We start from the raw sequence: 13,596 nt of genomic DNA, 5'->3' as shown, positions 1-13,596 counted from the left end.
CAGGAGCTCCTTTGCATATTAGGCCACACACCCCTGATGGAGCCAATCCTCCAAGACCTTACAAAAAAGAGCCTTGTAAGCTCTTAGAGGATTGGCTACATCAGGGGGGGCGTGGCCTAAATGCAAAAGAGCTCCAGCTAGAATTCTACCCCTGACCATTCCCTTTTATTAGGACCAGCCCAAGGACCTATAACATGGTGGGAGCTTTTGAGTTCCCCAGTACTCTTCAATGGTGATGTCAGGGGGTGTGATGTCAGGGGATATTACAATGGGGATGTCAGGGGATATTACAAAATTTAAAAAGGAGAAAGTATATGTTTCAACCACATTTTCACAGGTCATGGTGTTAAGAAGACGTTGAACGTATTGTGGCTTTGCTGAAAGGCAAAGAAGAACGAGGTTTCAGGTCGCTATGGGTCATAAATGCATAACACAGTAAAACAATTAAACTCAATAGCATCAAACCCCGCTCCCCCACAAATCTTCTCGTCTCCCTCTTTTAACATCAGCTCTGATGAAAATATCTGAAGAATCCAAAAGCTTGTGCATTCTTATGTGTCGCTGGGTTGGTCCTAACGAATGGGATTATGAGGAGGATGTTCTAGTCTACGCAAGGCCAGACATCTTGTGAGAGCAGCAGACCAGCACTGGTGTCTGCCTTGAGCGCATGTCAAGCGGAAGAGGTTGTGGCTCAGTGGCAGAGCATCTGGCTGGCAAGCAGAAGGTCTCAGGTTCAATCCCCGGCATCTCCAGCTAAAAGTATCAGGCAGTAGGTGACGCAAAAGACCCTCTGCCTTGAGACCTTGGAGAGCCGCTGCCAGTCTGAGTAGGCAATGCTGACCTTGATGGGCAGAGGGTCAAATTCCATAAGGCCTCTTCATGTGTTCATGGATTATAAGGCAGAGCTGTGGCTCAGGGGGGTACAGCCCCAGCTTAGCATGCAGAAGGCTTGCAGGTTCAATCCCCAGCATCTCCAGTTAAAAGGATCAAGGAAAGTAAATAACTACTTATGTTCTGCTCCAGTTCTTTCTGGTGGTTCCAGATTTCTAAAATCATAATGCCTTGATTGTGGAATGTCCTGTTTTGGGGGATTGTACCAACTCCTTGTGAGAGCTGGACCCTAAGGAAGGCCGAGCGCAGAAGAATAGATGCTTTCGAGTTGTGGTGTTGGAGAAGACTCTTGAGAGTCCCTTGGACTGCAAGAAGATCCAATCAGTCAGTTCTAAGGGAAATCAACCCTGACTGTTCCCTGGAAGGTCAGATGCTGAAACTGAAGCTCAAATACTTTGGTCACCCAATGAGAAGGGAGAACTCCCTGGAGAAGACCCTGATGCTGGGAAAGACAGAAGGCAAAAGAAGAAGGGGACGGCAAAAGATGAGATGGCTGGACAGCGTTACTGATGTAACAAACACAGGTTTGAGCAGAGGAGGTAGCTGAGAGGTGATAGGATCACCATCTTCATGTATTTGAAGGGCTGTCCTAGAGAGGATGGTGTGGAATTGTTTTCTGTGCCCCCAGAAGGTAGGACCAGAACCAGCGGGTTGAACTTAAATCAAAAGAGTTTCCAGCTCAACATTAGGAAGAACTTCCTGACTGTTAGAGCGGTTCCTCAGTGGAACAGGCTTTCTCAGGAGGTGGTGGGCTCTCCTTCCTTGGAGGTTTTTAAACAGAAGCTAGATGGCCATCTGACAGCAATGAAGATCCTGTGAATTTAGGGGGAGGTGTTTGCGAGTTTCCTGCATTGTGCAGGGGATTAGACTAGATGACCCTGGAGGTCCTTTCCAACTCTATGATTCTATGAGGCGGAGCCAAACACACTGAAGAAGCCCAAGCGCAAGAGAGAAGCGTGGGAACTCTACCAGCAGGGGTCATTTCAAAGAAAAGGAGGTGCTGGAGCTCATTAGCACAACTCATCTGCACAATTTCCTGACCTTTAGAGCGGTTCCTCAGTGGAACAGGCTTTCTCAGGAGGTGGTGGGCTCTCCTTCCTTGGAGGTTTTTAAACAGAAGCTAGATGGCCATCTGACAGCAATGAAGATCCTGTAAATTTATGGGGAGGTATTTGTGAGTTTCCTGCATTGTGCAGGGGATTGGACTAGATGACCCTGGAGGTCCTTTCCAACTCTATGATTCTATGAGGCGGAGCCAAACACACTGAAGAAGCCCAAGCGCAAGAGAGAAGAGTGGGAACTCTACCAGCAGGAATCATTTCAAAGAAAAGGAGGTGCTGGAGCTCATTAGCACAACTCATCTGCACAATTTCCTGACCTTTAGAGCGGTTCCTCAGTGGGACAGGCTTCCTCGGGAGGTGGTGGGCTCTCCTTCCTTGGCAGTTTTTAAACAGAGGCTAGATGGCCATCTGACAGCAATGAAGATCCTGTGAATTTTGGGGGAGGTATTTGTGAGTTTCCTGCATTGTGCAGGGGGTTGGACTAGATGACCCTAGAGGTCCCTTCCAACTCTATGATTCTAAGTTCAACGCCCCCTTCCATAGGACCTCTGGGTATTTACATTTCACAATAAGTCACAATTCTTGAGCGTCTGACCCTTCCTGTCCTGTTTCATGGCCCTTTTTTGGATTAATGGAGGAACTTAGAAGACAATGCTAGCGAACGGAGGAGACAGAACGAAGGGTGGGTTTGGTCCCGAGGCTGGGAAAGGAAGCTGAGAAGATACGGAGATAACAGTCTGTGTGTGCAAAAGTCGGGGGGGGGGGAGGGGCATCAAAGCTGGTTTTTCCAGATCATCTTCCTTCCCAGGTGTACCGTAGCCGCAAAAGTGCTGGCAAGGAGGGGTGCATTGGAAAGATGAGTTTTGGCACCTCTAGCTTTCCTGTTAGGGTTGCCAGCCTCCAGGTGGGAACTAGAGAAAAAGGACAAGCCTCCGTGCAAAAATGTTCTTTTGCCCCAAAGTACATCAATTTAAGTACCGAAACAGGAGAACAGACCGGTTTTACATGTCACTGGGTATTACAGCTGCTTTTTGCCGCTGTTTTACATTTTGAAACATCTATTGCACACAGTGGATTATAATCATGTCAATTGCCTCTTAATGGAAGATGGACTGTTTCTATGCTTAAATTGATGTCTTTTTGGGCAAAAGAACTGTGCCCTTATCTGCTGGTGATTTGTGTTACCAGTAAAGACTCTGAGAATATTTGAAGTTTCCATTACTTCTTTATTGAAAATCTTGTATAGAAATGTTTTTTCATATTTAGAAGAGGCATTTTTGCATGGAGGCTTGTCTTTTTTCTCTAGTTCCTATTTCTGTGCGGCTTTTTTGACTTACACAGCCTCCAATTGGGGCCTGGAGATCCCCCACTATTCCAATGGATCTCCAGGCAAAGGAGATCAGTTCGCCTGGAGATAACGGCTGCTCTGGAGGGTGGACTGGATGACATTCTGCCCAGCTGAGGCCCCTCCCCTCCCCAAACCCTGCTCTCCCAAGCTCCACCCTTCCCCAAAAAATCTCTAGGGTTTTTTTCCTACTCAGAGCTGGTAACCCTATTTGGAATTCATGCGAGAGCTCTGAAGTAGAGTCCTTGAAATGCTATCGGTTAAGGACTGCCTCCCAACTCCAACCTCTGGCCCCCTGCCTCCAGAGGCGAGGCTGGTGGTGATTAAAGACAGGGTCTTCTCAGTGGTGGCCCCTCACCTTCAGAACGTTCTCCCATTTTAAGGTTCACCGGGTGCCTATTGTGCCATCTTTTAGGTGCCAGGCTGAAAAGTATTCATTTCCCCAGACTTTTAACTAACAAGTTTTTTTTTAAAAAAAATAATCTTCTAAATTATATTATGGGCTGGCTCTAGCATGAGTTGTGTTTTATGGGTATTTCTTTCACTTACTTTCTGGTTGTTTTTGTGCTTAAAAAAAAAAAACCCTGACTAATTTTTAATTTTTTTGTATTTATAAATGCATGTGTGAGTGCACTTGCACGTGGAAGTCACGGCGACCTCTGGTGACTGACCCCTACTGGGGGCCTGGAGGATATTCAGGGAGGTGACTGAATAAAGCCTGCCCCTGCCTCCTACCGCTGGTATTCCATCGTAATCCCCCATCCAAGTACTTACCAGAGTCAACCCTGCTTCGCTTCCAAGATCTGACGAGAATGAGCTTGCCTGGCCTACCCAAGTCAGGTTTTGATGTATAATTACCAGGGCTGGCCAAACTTGCTTAATGTGAGAGCCGCACAGAATAAACGTCCGATGTTTGAGAGCCGCAAAACATGAACGTCAGATTTCTTTCTTTAATTTATTCGATTTTTAGCCCGCCCTTCCCGTAGAACAGGCTCAGGGTGGGTGACATCATAAAAACAGTCAGCAGTAAAAATAGTAAAAGACCAATTTAAAAAAATATAAAATCTAAGATTACAAAGACTAAGATGGCAGATTCTGCCTCACAGACGTGATCTATTGACCAGGTCCGGCAGTTCTTGTAGCGCTGGGATGGAATGAGGGGGGGGAGGCCGGTAACAAGTGATGCCCACTGCCTCAGCTGAAAGCCTGACAAAAGAGCTCTGTTTTACAGGCCCTGCGGAATTGAAGCAGATCCCACTGGGCCCGGATCTCCAGGGGAAGCTCATTCCACCAGGCAGGGGCCAGGGCTAAAAAGGCCCTGGTCCTCGTAGGGCCGGATGGATGTCTCTGGGGTCAGGTATTACCAAAAGTTGTCGGAAGGGAGGGAGCACTGCCCACAGGGTCTCCATAGATCAGCTGTGACTTTATGGCACATTCCACCACCACGTTTTTTTTATGGTACTATTTTGCGGCATAAGCCACTCGAAGCTGATTTCTGGATCAGCGGCACAGAAGTCTCCGAGACAAACGGGAAAAGCAAACATCTTTTGATGCACATCCAAGCCAGATAAAACCTGCCCTGGGAGAAGGCGGTCAGAATTTTAAAAACGGGGAAATACCTGGGGAGTGGGGGCTGCTCATTTCAGCACCTGGACAGCGGTTCTGTAACCCCCACCCCCCCACCCCCGGTTGTCAGTTCAAGACCACCCGCCGCTAGCATCTTGTTTCTACCTCAAGGAAAAATTATCGGGACTGTGTATCTCTTCCCCTAAAGGAGGGGAGAAAACAATGTGATTTTTAGTGGGGAAAAAATTTTTTTTACACACTTTCCCCTGATTGTGTTTCTGTCAGCCAATCTCTGTTCAGCTCTGGTGGCTTTTTCATTTTCAGACTTTTGGGGCTTCCGACTTTTAAGCAGGGTGACCCAGGCTAACCTAATCTCAGAAGGTCTCAGAAGCCAAGCAGAGTCACCCCTGTCTAGTATTTGGAGAAGAGACCACCCAGGAAGTCCAGGGTTGCTCTGCAGAGGCAGGAAACAGGAAACCACCTCTGAATAACTCTTGCCTTGAAAACCCTGCGGGGTCACTGTCAATATTTCCCCTGAGCCGTGGAGTCTTGTGAGCAAAAATTCTGCTCTGTGAGCTACTGGGATGAAAGTTGTGAGCTGCTGCATCAATTAGTTTGCTCCGGGGCCATTTTTCCTGAGCTAAGGCAAAAAGGTGTGAACTGGAGGCTAAAAACCTGTGAGCTGGCTCACGCTAACTCCGCTTAGAGGGAACGCTGGTTGCCGTAAGCCAGCTGTGACCTGACAGCGTTTCCCGACACCAGTTTGGGATACTGACATTGTTAGGATTTTGTACTGGTTTTATGGTTGTTTATATTTGGTTTTAAAGGATGTTATTCTGCATGGCTGTTAGCTGTCGTGTGGTATTTTACGTGCTTAAAGATACAGTTTGGGTCAATGATGGGGAGAAGAGCCAGTCTGGTGTAGTGGCTAAGCGTACAGACTCTTATCTGGGAGAACCAGTTTTGATTCTCCACTCCTCCACTTGCAGCTGCTGGAGTGACCTTGGGTCAGTCGTAACTCTCTCACTGCTGTTCTCTCAAGAGCAGTCCTGAGAGAGTTCTCTCAGCCCTACCTACCTCACAGGGTTGTGGGGAGAGGAAGGGGAGGAGATTGTAAGCCACCCTGAGACTCCAAGATTACTTCTTCTTCTACTTTGAAATTGCAGAGCTGGGAAAATGCAGAGGAGGGCAACCAAGATGATGAGGTGGATGGAGCACCTTCCCTAGGAGGGAAGGCCGAAGAGTCTGAGACTTTTCAGTTTAGGAAAGAGGTGACCAAGGAGCGACATGGGAGAGGTTTATAAGATTATGCCTGGGATGGAGAAAGCTGATAAAGAGAAATTTTTCTCCCTCTTCCCAAAGACTAGAACTCGAGGGCATCCGGTGAAGCTGACGGGCTGGAGGTTCAGGATGGATAAAAGGAAAGACTACTTGACACAACAGGGATCAAAATGTGCAATTTGTTGCCAGAGGATGTAGCGATGGCCACGGGAAGAAACAACTTTCAACAGGGGTTAGAGAGATTTGTAGAGGATAAGTCTATCATGGCTTCTAGCCGTGGTGGCTGAGGAACCTCCGCTTTCAGAGGTTGCCCACTGTGTGAGACAGGAAGCTGGACTGGATGGACCACTGGTCTGATCGAGCGTAAATCCGAATAAATAAAATAAATAATACGGCAGGAAGGAAGACAGCAATCCCCCACCACTCTTCTGCTCCAGTCTCAGCCTCCAAGAAGAAGAACTGCTGATTTATACCCCGCCTTTCTCTCTGAATCAGAGACTCAGAGTGGCTTCCAATCTCCTTTTGGGGTAGTGGTTAAGTCTGCGGACTCTTATCTGGGAGAACTGGGTTCGATTCCCCACTTCGTCACTTGCACCTGCTGGGATGGCCTTGGGTCAGCCATAGCTCTGGCAGAGGTTGTCCTTGAAAGGGCAGCTGCAGTGAGACCCCTCTCAGCCCCACCCACCTCACAGGGTGTCTGTAGCCGCCCTGAGCCTGCTTCGGCGGGGAGGGCAGGATATAAATAAAATGATGATGATGATGATTGTAGGGGAGGGAGATAAAGGAGATTGTGAGCCGCTCTGAGACTCTGAGATTCAGAGTGGAGGGCGGGATATAAATCCAATATCTTCTTCTTCTCCTCCTTTATCTTCTCCCCCCACAACAGACACCCTGTGAGGTGGGTGGGGCTGAGAGGGCTCTCACAGCAGCTGCCCTTTCAAGGACACCTCTGCCAGAGCTCTGGCTGACCCAAGGCCATTCCAGCAGCTGAGTGGGGAATCAAACCCGGTTCTCCCAGATAAGAGTCCGCACACTTAACCACTACACCAAACTGATTCTCAACAAGAACATCAAGAGACTGTTGGTGAATCTCCCACCCAGGGCTTTTTTTTTTTTTGTAGCAGGAACTCCTTTGCCTATTAGGCCATACACCCCTGATGTAGCCAATCCTCCAAAAGCTTCCAGGGTTCTTCGTACAGGGCCTACTGTAAACTCCAGGAGGATTGGCTACATCAGGGAGGTGTGGCCTAATATGCAAAAGAGTTCCTGCTTCAAAAAAAAAAAACACAACCCTGCTCCCGCCTGTTACCCAGTTTGGTTACAGCCACAGAAATTTCACTTTCCCATTCGTGCTTCTGTGAAGCAAGACAAATGGTGTCATTTCCACAGTGAACTGTAGGCGGCGGTGTTGCATCACCTCTGCCCTCCCTCTCCCAATGTCGTCCCAGTGCATTTGGAGTATTGCCCAAATGAATATTCTCTCTCCCTCTTCCACAACCAGGCAGTTAAAAACCCTAGAAAAGCTTACTCCTCGGAAAAGCATTCCTACGTTTGCACCAGCCTTTAAAAAGCATAAGAATAGGAATCCGGAAAGAGCAGTTTCAGTTTCGCAGCCGAAGTCGTTTCTACCAAGAAGTCAACACCTGTAGCAAAGGAACCCACAACTTACAGTGAAACCACTAGGAAGTTCCCAGAAGTATGGTCTCAAAGCTGTTTCCACGGTGTGCATTTTTGACACCTTGATAAGTGTTAAAAGGCCCTAATAGCAAGAAATTGTGCCCAAATCGCACTGCTGTGAAGCCACCAGTTTCTATGACCGCCATGAGGATCCAACTAGTTCAGACGGAACGCAGAAACCATGGTTTATTTTAACTATTGTTAGTTTCTGAAACCAGGACCAATCTTGACTAACCTAGAAAAATGCTAACTTCCCTGCAATCTCTCTGTCTCTGAAGCTTTGAAGTATGTGGGAATCGAGAGAGAGACAGCTAGAATGTCCACACCTGTATGTTACAAGAGGACACCGTAGTTAAGAGCAGGGGTAGCCAAACTTGCTTAACATAAGAGCCACATAGAATAGACATCAGATGTATGAGACCTGCAAGGAAGGAAGGAAAGCAAATAGATGGGGAGGAAGGTAGAGGTGGAAAGAAAGCAACTTTAACTTTTAATGTATTATCCAAGCCACCAGTCTTAGTGACATGATTTAAAGAGAGAAATGCTTTCTCCAAGCCAGCTGATGGAGTGGTGGGGGCTTTGGGAGCCACACAATATGTCCATCAGAGGTCCATCAGTGGCTATTAGCCACAGCTTATCTTAGAACTCTCTGTCTGGGGCACGTGATGCTCTGTATTCTGGGTGCTTGGGGGCAACAGTGGGAGGGCTTCTAGTGTCCTGGCCCCACTGGTGGACCTCCCAATGGCACTTGGGTTTTTTTGGCTACTGTGTGACACAGAGTGTTGATGGGCCATTGCCCTGATCCAACATGGCTTCTCTTATGTTCTTATGTGAAAGAGCCACATGTGGCTCTGAGCCACAGTTTGGCCACCCCTGGTTAAGAGCAACCAAGGTCAACCAACCAGCTTCAAACCATGGTTTCAGGTCCCGCTTTGATGGATCCTAACTCACCAAAATTAGTTCGTAGAACTTCAGGCATGACCTGGAATCTTTACCCTCCATACGTAACATTTGAGGCTCTTGAGGTACAGACTTTTAAAGCGGATTCATTTGAAACGTGGTGTTGGAGGAGAGTTTTATGGATTCTGTGAACCTCCCAAAAGACAAACCAGCGGGTTCTAGATCAAATCAAGCCTGAAGTCTCCCCTAGAAGCTAAAAAGGCTATTGTGCTTTGGTCACATCCTGAGAAGAATGCCTTGGAAAGGACAATAATGCTAGGAAAAGCAAAAGGCAGCAGGCAAAGAGGAAGACACGGGGTGGAATTCTAGCAGGAGCTCCTTTGCATATTAGGTCCCACCCCCTGATGTAATCAATCCTCCAAGAACTTACAAAAAAAGAGCCTTGTAAGCTCTTGGAGGATAGGCTATGTGGAGGAATGCCATCTTAGTTAATGTTGGTGCTTCATTGGAAGGGAACATTAAACTACTAAAGCAGGCTTTGGCCTAGCCTCCCTCCATCCCCACTCCCTTCCAGAGTTAAACCAGCAACTCTAGGGGGAAAGCCTCCTAGAGGGGCAGGAAGTTCTTTTGTTTTGTTTTTTTATTTGAATTAGGCGGGGAAAGGCAGTCTGCAGCTGGCCCTCCAAGGAGAGAGGTTGTGAGTCTGTGGGCTCCTGACTGGGGGAGAGGCCTACTCAAGAGGAGGAGGACCCCAGGCAGTCAGACGGAGTAAGTCATCCACAAGGCAGGGCAAGTTAGACCAGGGACAGTAGGATGCATTTAAATCCACCCTTTTATTTGTCATGCTGTGCTGTGCTCAACTTTTACATGTAACTGTTTTTGTTTTGTTTTTCTTTTCTTTTGTTTTTCTCTTTTAATTAAATATTTTTACTGTTTTGAATGCTGGCAGTCAAACTGTGTACCACATAGATCCCCAACTGCTTAGACCATGCTGCCTTATGAAGGGGGCCCCGGGAAAGGGGGAAGGCATGCAGTTGGATAAGGTGCCAATCCTCCAGGGGTTCCCCGAAGAAGTGCTGTGGTCTCTGTGATACCCAAGTACAGGGTGGCAGAGGACCTTGAGGCCTGGCCTCATAGCTGGAGAGGGGGATTGGGAGTCCTGTTCCTCTCAATCTGAACCCCTAGACTGAGCAGGTGGTGGCAGCGAGCCCAAGTGGACGGAGGAGAAATAGCTCCCTCCAGGAGTTGGCGACTCAATAGGGAGTTGACGGGACCAGGTCTGAAGGCAGAATCGGGCCGGTTCCGCCACAGGCTACATCAGGGGGTGTGGCCTAATATGCAAAGGAGCTCCTGCTAGAATTCCGTCCCTGGGAAGACATAACAGGAGATGGACGTACTCGGTCCAGGAAGCGATGGCCTTTTCTTTGCAAGACCTGAGCAAGGGTACTAACGATAGGTCATTTTGGAGGACATTAATTCACGGGGTCACCAGGAGTTCGAAGAGACTTAACAGCCCTTCACAAATGCAGACTTCTGACCCATTCAAAGTCTGACATCTAAGTCGAGATAAGTCGCTAAGGCATTTTCTGTCCCGTTTGGATTTTGTGGGTCACCAGAGGGTTCTGCAACTAATCCCTCCATTTCCTGCCTGCCCTTTCGGTGCCGGTGCGATCGTTCGACGTATCGATGAAAATATTTATCGTTTGCCTTTCCTTCTTCCTCTAAAAGCCGCCTCCCTGAGATCGACTGTATGCGTGCAAGAAGAATGTTGTGTGTAGGGGGGGAGATATTTGGTCATTTTAATGGGTTGCAAAATTGCACAGGGAAGCTGGTTCGAAAGCAGAATTTGCAGATCTGTTTCCCTCCCTTTCCCATGATTTAAAAAGAAAAGAAAAAAACATCGAAAGGTTAACACCATCTGGAATTCACATGGAATTCAATGCCACAGGAAACGGTGGCGGCTACAAGCATAGACAGCTGCAAGAGGGGACTGGAGAAACATCTGGAGCAGAGGCAGGGCCGTAGCCAGGATTGCATGTTTGGTGGGGCCCACAGCGGGATTTGGTGTTTGTGGGGGCCGAGGGGCCATCCAGTTTGGGGCAGCCCAAGGCTCTCGGCACTGCATACTGCCTTAAGCCCCACAAGTTAACCCCTCTTTGTGCCTGGGCGGTCACAGCAGCTCTGCTCCCTCGACCCCTGTTGTGTCCTAGGTTCAAATGGAGAACTGTTACTTTTGGAGGGAACTGTTACTTTTGGAGGGAAGCTGAACAAGCCAAGCTTGTACTCCACACCAGGGTTCCAGAGAAGGCCTAAGCGTGCCCAATCAGGGGAAGGATTGAAACATAAGTAGCCAATCAACATCTAGGCTCATACTGTACCCTGATAGGCCCTTAGGCCTCTGTAAATAGCCAATCCATGTACATAGTTAAGGTCCAATCAGAAGGGGGCAAGAATTGTATAAAGGAGCGGGAGGTTTGAATAGAGCTCAGTCTGTGTGTGTTCCTAAAGTAAAGCTTGCTGAAATCACTCTCCGACTCTGGTCTCTTACTGCGCCGACCCCAGTACTTTACAACCCCCTTCTTATGTGACCATCTCGCAGAGAAACAGAGACCTCTTGATCCCCTCTCCCCCCTCCCCCGCTCTGCTAGGTGTGTTAGGGAAGGGGAGGGGGAAAATGCAAAGACCTGCAGCAAGGCTACGACTTGTTCAGAGTGGCGGTCAGCAAAGAGGACAGATTGAGGGGCCTCCAATGGAGGGGCCATATAGTTTGAAGGGGGGTTGAAAGGATGGGCCAGGCCCCTCCCGGGCCCCTTGTAGCTACAGGCCTGAGCAGAGGTCCATCAGTGGCTCTTAGCCACAAGGGATAGATGGAACTCTTTGTCTGGGGCAAGTGATGCTTTGTATTCTTCGTAATGGGCAGGGGACAACAGTGGGAGGGCTTCTAGTGCCCTGGCCCCACTGGTGGACCTCCTGATGGTGCCTAGGTTTTTTGGCCACTGTGTGACACAGAGTGTTGGACTGGATGGGCCACTGGCCTGATCAAACATGGCTTCTCTTATGTTGTTAGCTTGGAAAGAAAAAGAGAATCCTCTTGCAGCCTAGTAGATAAGATCCTCTTCTCAATCTCTGATCTCTGAACAAGTCACATGTTTTCCTCTTTTCTCTCCCTCCCCATCGTGTGTGTGTTTTTCTTCCTTTCTTCAAACTATTTTTTCTTCCTCTCTTCCTGTCTTCCCACTGGGACATAAGAACATCAGAAGAGCCCTGATGGATGAGACCAGTGGTCCATCAAGTCCAGCATCCTGTCTCACACAGTGGCCAATCAGTTCCTCTGGAGGTCTAACAACAGGGCATGGAGACTGAGGCCTTCATAAGAATATCAGAAGAGCCCTGCTAGATCAGAGCAGTGGTCCTTCTAGTCCAGCCTCTTATCTCACACACTGGCCAACCAGTTCCTCTGGAGGGCTGACAACAGGGCATGGAGGCCGAGGCCTTCATAAGAACATCAGAAGAGCTCTGCTGGATCAGACCAGTGGTCCATCTAGGCCAGCATCCTGTCTCACACAGTGGCCAACCAGTTCCTCTGGAGGTTTAACAACAGGGCATGGAGACTGAGGCCTTCATAAGAACATCAGAAGAGCCCTGCTGGATCAGACCAGCAGTCCAACTTCCTGTCTCACACAGGGGCCAGTGAGTTCCTCTGGAGGTCTGACAACAGGGCATGGAGGCCGAGGCCTTCATAAGAACATCAGAAGAGCCCTGCTGGATCAGACCAGTGGTCCATCTAGGCCAGCATTCGGTCTCACATAGTGGCCAGCCACATATGGAGGTTCCCCTCAGTCACCATGGCTAGCTGATAGACCTCTGCTCCATAAATCTAACTAGTAGTCCTTTTTGAAAGCTGTTTATTCCCTTCTGTTGTGGGCTAAGGCAGTATTTCCATATGCAAAACTTCCCACAGTTTCTCAGCGAGGTGTTCTCCCCCCACCCCAGTACCGATATGCTTTTGAGATTATCCCAACCCCTACGCCCACACAGGCAGCAAACAACCACCACAAACGCTTGGAAATATGGTTTTTCAGAGTGTTTCCACCAACAACTTCAAAGGTTTTCTTTTTTTCTCTCTCCCTTGGGAAGGCTGCTGGGCACTTTCCTCTCCTTCTCTGGTCTAAAGTCCCTCTGCACAGTTTTTGATAAGGAAAGACATTGGGGGGGGGGGGCAGGGACCACTATCAATATTTCTCCCCTCCTCAGCCTCCACCCCCCAAAATCTCCAGGTATTTCCCAGCCTGGAGCTGGCAACCCCACCAAAGCAGCCCTTTCCCCCGGGGAAACTGATATTTATTGTCTGGAAGTCAGGAGGGCAGCCATGTTGAAGCAGTAGAACAAAATCAGAGTCCAGTGGCCCCTTTAAGACCAACAATATTCTATTCAAGGTATGAAGCTTTTGTGTGTGCATGCACTTCCTCAGATACATCGAAGTGGAAGATAAGAGTTCATATATAGAGACCGATGCCTCTACAGGGGTGAACAGCAAATTAACATAGAACTTAATGGTGATGTTTTGACATATGCAAAATCCAAACAGCAATAACAAGCTAGGTTAGACAGTCACCCGGTAACCGTTTGTTTGGGCTTGATTTGGGGGGGTGGGGAGTGTACCAATAAATATGTCAAAATAGGAGACTGATGTGTAAAGGTATCCTTCTTCATTGTTGGAGTCCAGTGGCAGATATGAGATTACTCAGGTCTTATTGTGGGCAGGAGCTCACAGAAGTGAAGTTCTTGAACTTCTAAATTTTATTGTGCTCTTTTTTAAAAAAAGAAAAAAGATAATCCCCTGTGCAAGCACCATTCGTTTCGGACTCTGGGGTG

This window comes from Heteronotia binoei, chromosome 19 (assembly GCF_032191835.1).
Source record: "Heteronotia binoei isolate CCM8104 ecotype False Entrance Well chromosome 19, APGP_CSIRO_Hbin_v1, whole genome shotgun sequence".
NCBI classification, from domain to species: domain Eukaryota; kingdom Metazoa; phylum Chordata; class Lepidosauria; order Squamata; family Gekkonidae; genus Heteronotia; species Heteronotia binoei.
This window is presented reverse-complemented; position numbering follows the sequence as displayed.